The sequence below is a fragment of the Vicia villosa genome, linkage group LG1, assembly GCF_029867415.1.
Source record: "Vicia villosa cultivar HV-30 ecotype Madison, WI linkage group LG1, Vvil1.0, whole genome shotgun sequence".
Taxonomy (NCBI): domain Eukaryota; kingdom Viridiplantae; phylum Streptophyta; class Magnoliopsida; order Fabales; family Fabaceae; genus Vicia; species Vicia villosa.
This window is the reverse complement of record NC_081180.1, coordinates 218,957,703-218,964,913: the sequence shown is the minus strand read 5'-3', so window position 1 is coordinate 218,964,913 and position 7,211 is coordinate 218,957,703.

The following is a 7,211-nucleotide window of genomic DNA, read 5'->3' as shown; positions in this document are numbered from 1 at the left end:
CTACGCTATTACATCGATTATGCAGGAAATGTAAACTAGCCTATTTACATCAATTTGACATCCTATACATTTATCTAGGAATTTAAATTGCAAGAAAAATAAAAGGCATGTTTTTGGATTTTTTATGATTGATTTTAATTATAATTAATGCATGATTAATTAAATTAAAATGAAGGGAAAAGATGAAAATAGATTTAAACCTAGAAATTAAGTTTAAAATATGTACAAAATATTTGTTAATTAATTTTAAAACAAAACTAATTTTTTTTGGAATTTTTGGGATTGATTTGAAATTGATTTAAGCTAATTAAAACATAATTATGCAAATAATTATACAAATAATTAAAACTTAAAAAGAAAATTATTCAAAATATGTACAAAATTAGTTTATAATATATAAACAATATTTATCACAAAGAACAATTTTTATGATTTTTTGATTGGTTAGAATAATTAAAAAGCAAATATATAAATATATACTAATTAATTATGCAAAATATTGAAATTATGAAGAAAAATAAAATATTTTTATTTCATAAAATAGTATATTATTTTAGAAGTATAAAAATATTTTTTGTGTATTTTTTGGATTTTTAAAACTATTTTTAATTAATTTAACAAAGAAATTAAAATAAAAATAGAAAATAAAATAGAAATAAAGGATACTGATCCTGTGTGGAAATTTATGAAGGAGTATGGTGTGCACGCGTGATCTGGAGCGTTGGATGATTCATTAAATGAGATCAGGTGGTCCAGATGGTGAGGCACGTGGTAAAAGCTACACCTGCAAAGCACAGAATCAGAGGACAATTTAAAAAAAACGCGCGCGTCTGAACCAATGAGGTGGGGACACCTCATCATCTTCAACCTCTCGCCAGGGCCTTTTACAGCGTTTTTATGAAAAAAGCGCTATAGTAAGTGAACCTCAAACCTGCAAAATAGCGAATAGGGGTAAACATGCAAAGATTTTTGGCGCGATGGTTCCATTCGTTTCGTTTTGTTCATGCGAATCTAATGGTGCTAATCAGAACTTCTAATTTTGCCTAATTTGGAAAGCCCTAAATTTGAAGCTATGAACCCTAAAATGGTAGTTTCGTTTATACGTGTCCAAACTTCAATTAAGTTTCCAGAAATGATCTACACCTCAAACCAAACTCAATAGTATGTCTACATCTTGTTAAACATGTGTGAATAACCAGATACGAATTGATTTTAGTTTGAACAAATTTTGACCTGTGTAGCTCGATTCAGTGAGCTTCAAGGCTTGTAATTGATTGAGATAGTTTCAGTGATGTTTAAGGAAGGTATATGAATGCTTAGTTTGTATTGAAATGGACTGGAATTACAAATTCGAATTTGAGTTTTTCTTTGATTTTTTTGAAGTGATTACAAGTGTTATATGCTATGCTATGCTTCTGGTCTTGCCTCTCTCTTGTTACTGAACTGAGATAGCTTATTTATAAGCATTAGAGTGCTTAGAAACTAAGCCAAGAGCATTGATGAGTTTTTTGGAATCTTGACTTTTTCAACATTGGTAGCTTTGTCTTTAAGCCACCATGGCTTGATTTTCTTCTTCTCCTCTGCTGTACTTTGCTTTGGGACAGAGTTGAATGAGTCTTGCTTGGAAGACAAGCTATTCTTTATCCATTTCAATTTCTTTTTTAATTTTAATCTTAAAATAAGATAAAATTATGCCAAAAATGGATAAAAAATGATGTGGGCTTAGCCTTGGTCGTGGGAGGCCCATATCATTATGGAAATGATGTTTGAATGCTGAAAACTTGGCCCCTTTTGGAAAAAATGCAATTTTGAACAATGTTGGTTTCATGCATTTTCCCAAAATTTAGTCAACTTCAACAAGGTGTAAATCCTTCAATTTTTGTCATATGAAGGAGATCTTGCACTTTTTGGAAACCTCAAAGAGTCCTCTAACCAATGCCTTTGGTCTCATGTCAAAATGATTTTTGAAGCTCCTTGTGTGTCCTTTTGAAAAAAGTGTCTTTTTGTTGACTTTGAAAATGACCTGTAATGTCTTTGATCATATTTTTCAAATGGTGAATCCAATGACCATGGGATCAATGGCATTTGAAAGATAATTGAATTTCCTTCAAAACAAGCTTTGGTTTGAATTTTTTGGATGAAGGATGAGAGAGTTATGATCAGTCAAAGTTGAGTTGACTTTTCAGGCAAAAACCCTAATTTTGAATCTTAGGGTTTTGTTGATTTTTGATCTTTCCTTGATGAATTATGATCATCCAATGATCAAATGATGAATCCTTTGACAAAATATGGACTTTGACAAAAAATTTCATTTTTGACTGTCTGTTGACTTTTTTGGTCAAACGGGTCGTCTGTTGACTGTTTGAGCTGCTGACGGTGCGTCTGAGTGAATTGAAGTTTGAAAATTTGTATGATGGTACTTTGAGATATATGGATGTGTATGAAATCCATTTGAGCTCTCAAAAACTTGTTGCTCCTGTAAAAACAAGAAAAACCCTGATTAGGGACTGTTTGTGTAGGAGACAGTTAAGCGTACCTGATTTTTGTGCAGTGTTGAGTCTCTGCTAATCGCGTGATATTCAGAGGACTTCTAGAACAAAAATCTTGGAATTTTGAATTGTGAAAGATTGATTTGATTGATGGTACAAAACACTGAGAATTGTACTGCCAGCAGTTTGGCTGTCAACTGACTGTTCAGGTATTGATGTAGCAGTTAGAGTGAAAAATCAACAGTCAAAGTTAATTTTCTTTTTTGTTGTTTTTGTTTTTGTTTTATGTGAAAAATGAAAGTTTATTTACATGACTTGTTAGAAAAAACACAGACATAATAAATAACTAATATTTACTGTATGCGGGCAAAATTACCGATAATAACCCTGAAAATCATTTAATGCACAGAAAAATGAATATTTGACTGGCAGAAAACACACAAAATATTATCTTAGTAATTAAGCAATATTATGACAAATAGTACAACATTTAATACTGACAGTACAAATATTACATACTATATTGAACAGTACGACGAATAAACGGTACATTTAAGAAATAAGAAATACGGCAAATTTTAAGAATGACGATTGATAACCCATGCTATGAATAATAACATGTAGATGATTGGGAGTGCAACCATTGCAGGTCCACACTCTTCAGGATTATGCAGGCAGAAGAAAGTCATGATCACCGTAGCAATGGTGATGACTGTAAGAAACAGTGTCTCTATCCATTTTGCCATTTTTGTTAGAGAAGAAGAGAAAATGGATTATGAAGTGGAAATTTGAGAAATGAATTAGAATTTGATGTGAGATTTTATGGAAGAAAATGAGAGGTATTTATAGAATGGAAAGGAGGATAGAGACGTTGGGGAATGATGTGATTCCGTACAAAAGGAAAATTTGAGTGGAAGTAAGATTTGAAAGAAAGTGTATGATAGTGTTGGAAAAAGAGAGATTTGATTTTTGAAAAAGAGATTTGAAAAGATTTTTGAAAATAATGGAATATAGTACAAAAATTAGTGGGAAACAAAAGATAATAATAATCTACTTGTTACCAGTACAGTCTGAGTTTCCTGATTCTGCGCCTGCAAAAAGATTTAACTCTGTACCAATTGTGTCAGTACCATTTATCTGTAAATAAATAAATAGCATGTGTGAAGTAATAAACAGTATTTGGCGTTTGCGTAAGAATAAATTCAACTGCAAGCCAAATTACTGTATAAGAAAAATTCTAAAAACTAAGTGTTTCATATGTCAGGATATTTGTTGAAATAAAAATCCATGATTATATGAGACTCTTAATTTTCAGATTGGAGTTTTTTTGAAAAAAGATGCGGGCAAATTTTGGGGTATAACAGTTGCCCCTATTCAATCTTCTTAAACCTGAAGAGATTGTCTGAAATCTGAAGGTAGAAGATGATTGAATATTTATATGCCCTGAAAATTTGCACTTACCTTGATCAGAAGAGATGTTGGAAGTTGCATTTGAATGTCGTCTGTGAAATGTTGTCGGCAGACTGAAACATTACCTGAGATGGGCTTTCAGATGCCACCTGGTAAATGTGTTGATGGTTTGTTCATCAGAATGAATCCATTGATTATATCTTGATGAAGGATTTGAAAGTCTTTGTGTTGACTGTTTCGGAACCGTCCAAGGTTACCGCTTTAGATCTGCAATGTTAGATCGTTTTGGAACCGTCTGAGGTATCGCTCTAGATCTGCAACGTTAGATCGTTTTGGAACCGTCTGAGGTATCGCTCTAGATCTGCAACATTAGATCGTTCTGGAACCGTCTGAGGTATCGCTTTAGATCTGCAACGTTAGATCGTTTTGGAACCGTCTGAGGTATCGCTTTAGATCTGTGATGCTAGATCGTTCTGGAACCGTCTGAGGTATCGCTTTAGATCTGTGATGCTAGATCGTTCTGGAACCGTCTGAGGTATCGCTTTAGATCTGCGATGTCTGTTTTTGAGTTGATAAGTGATCAGAATGAATCTTCGGCTTGATTATATCTGAGAGAACCGTTCATGGAATTCAGGTGAACAGTGCATGTGATTGAGAACATCTTTGTTGAAGATATCTGCCTACCTGAAAAATCAAGTTAATGATATGCAATGTTTATGATGCATGTAAATGTGAGATATTCCCGGAGAAATATGCATGTTATGTTGTGTATGAATATGCGTATGAATATGCGCATGATGCATGATGTATGATGTATGATGTATGATGTATGATGTATGATGTATGAATATGTGAATGTGTAATGTATGAATGTATGAATGTCAAGCTTCTAGTTGGAAAAATAAATTCCCACTAGTCAGCTGGACATGAATGTATTGTGATCGTGGATGATCTTTTGTCTTGTTTGAGTACCCTTGGCTGGGGAAACTCTTTGAGAACCCGGGTATCCTGTTGAAGGATCTTTGACTACTGCTTGGGGAACCAAAGGTAACTGGAAGTTCTGATGCCCTTTCAAATGGGAATGAGGAAGATGCATAATCCTCCGATGCACTATCTGACCAAGTCCGGGTGCGGGGATCACACCTTCTGAAGATAGTAATCTGGAACAAACCTGCTGGGGAATAAGACTTCTTTTGAAGAGACAATCTTTTTGAGGAATTTGCTGAGAAATGCGTTTCTCTTGGTGATTTCCTTCTGATGGAAAGATGTCCAGATGATCGGGACATTTCCTGAATGCTATTCCTGTTTTTCCTGGTAAACATCAATCATATTCAAATGCATATGTTCATTCAAAATTATCATTGGGACGCTTACGTATTTAAACAGAAAAAGTGAAAATATTGATTTTTGAAAGAGCTGCATTGAAAAGAGCCATGATAGGCGGGTTAGCACAGGGAGACAACAATCCTAGAAGTAGGAAACTGTCAGAAAGTTTTTGAAAAATATTTATGAAGATAAATAGCTATGTGAAAGTGATCCAGTCAAGTTTCAACTCTGCTATTGCCAATCTGTCTTCGAGCATCTCATCCCTCACTTGTTGGAAGAAAGTGATTAGACTGATCGGTGTCTTTGAGGTGTTGAATCTTGATGGTGAGTAGGCAGCTGAACGGAACATAGTTGTATGCTTCATTCCCTAACTTTTGCCTAGGCCGCCCTTTCAGGTTTTCAGCCTACCGGGATAGTATTTGTTTAGTCTCTAATTTTTGCCTGGACCGCCCTTTCGGGTTTTCAATCCACCGAGACGCTCATTTTTGCCTAAGTTGCCCTTTCAGGTTTTCAACTTAGCGAGCTGTTTTTTTTCTTTTTAAGAGAAGTATTTTTTGACTATGTCAGCGTTCACAGGATGGGGGAAATCCTCGCCATCCATGGTGGTAAGCAACATGGCTCCGCCGGAGAATATTTTCTTGATTATGAATGGTCCCTCGTAGGTGGGAGTCCATTTGCCTCTGGGATCACCTTGTGGTAAGATGATGCGTTTGACAACCAAACCACCAGTTTGGTATGCTTGACTTTTGACTTTTTTGTTGAAGGCTTTGATCATACGCTTTTGGTATAGCTGACCATGACAAATAGCTGCGAGCCTTTTTTCATCAATCAAGTTTATCTGGTCCAACCGTGTTTGAATCCAATCGTCTTCGTCTAGATTGGCTTCTTTCATTATCCTTAGGGAAGGAATCTGAATTTCAATTGGAAGAACTGCCTCCATACCATAGACTAAGGAGAATGGAGTTGCCCCTGTTGAAGTACGCGCAGATGTGCGATAATCGTGAAGAGCAAAAGGTAACATCTCATGCCAGTCTTTGTAGGTTACTGTCATTTTTTGTATGATTTTCTTGATGTTCTTGTTGGCAGCTTCCACCGCGCCGTTCATCTTTAGTCGATATGGAGAAGAATTATGATGTTTGATCTTGAACTGTGTGCAAAGCTCAGTAATCATTCTGTTGTTTAGATTTGTGCCATTGTCCGTGATAATCCGTTCAGGGATGCCATACCGACAAATGAGATTGTTTTTGATGAACCGGGCCACCACATTTTTGGTGACAGAAGCAAATGAAGCTGCTTCTACCCACTTTGTGAAGTAGTCAATAGCGACCAGGATAAAGCGATGTCCGTTGGAGGCAGTAGGTTTGATTTCTCCAATCATATCAATACCCCACATTGCAAAAGGCCAAGGAGCCGTCAGGACGCTTAATGGAACTGGAGGTACATGTACTTTGTCAGCGTATATCTGGCATTTGTGACATGTTCGGGAGTGATGATGGCAGTCTGTTTCCATGGTAGACCAGTAATAACCTGCTCTAAGGATCTTTTTAGCCATTGTATGTCCACTGGAATGAGTACCAAAGGCACCATTGTGTATTTCTTCCATGATCTGTTCTGCTTCCTTCTTGTTTACACAGCGAAGTAAAGTCGAGTCATGGTTGCGTTTGTATAGGGTTCCATTGCTTAGAAAGAATTTGGCAGCAAATCTCCTTAGGAACTTTCTGTCATTAATGGATGCCCCTCCAGGGTACTCCTGAGTTTCGAGATATCTTTTTACCTCATGGAACCATGTTTTTTCCTCGGTTCCTTCGGTATTGATCTCGTTGCAATAGGATGGTTCATCTTGCCTGTAGATGGTGATCATAGGCGCCTCGTTGTCCCATCTGACTTTGAACATGGATGACATGGTAGCTAAAGCATCAGCTAGTTGATTTTCCTCGCGTGGGATGTGTTCGAAAGTGATTTCTTCGAAGTAAAGAATCAAACTCA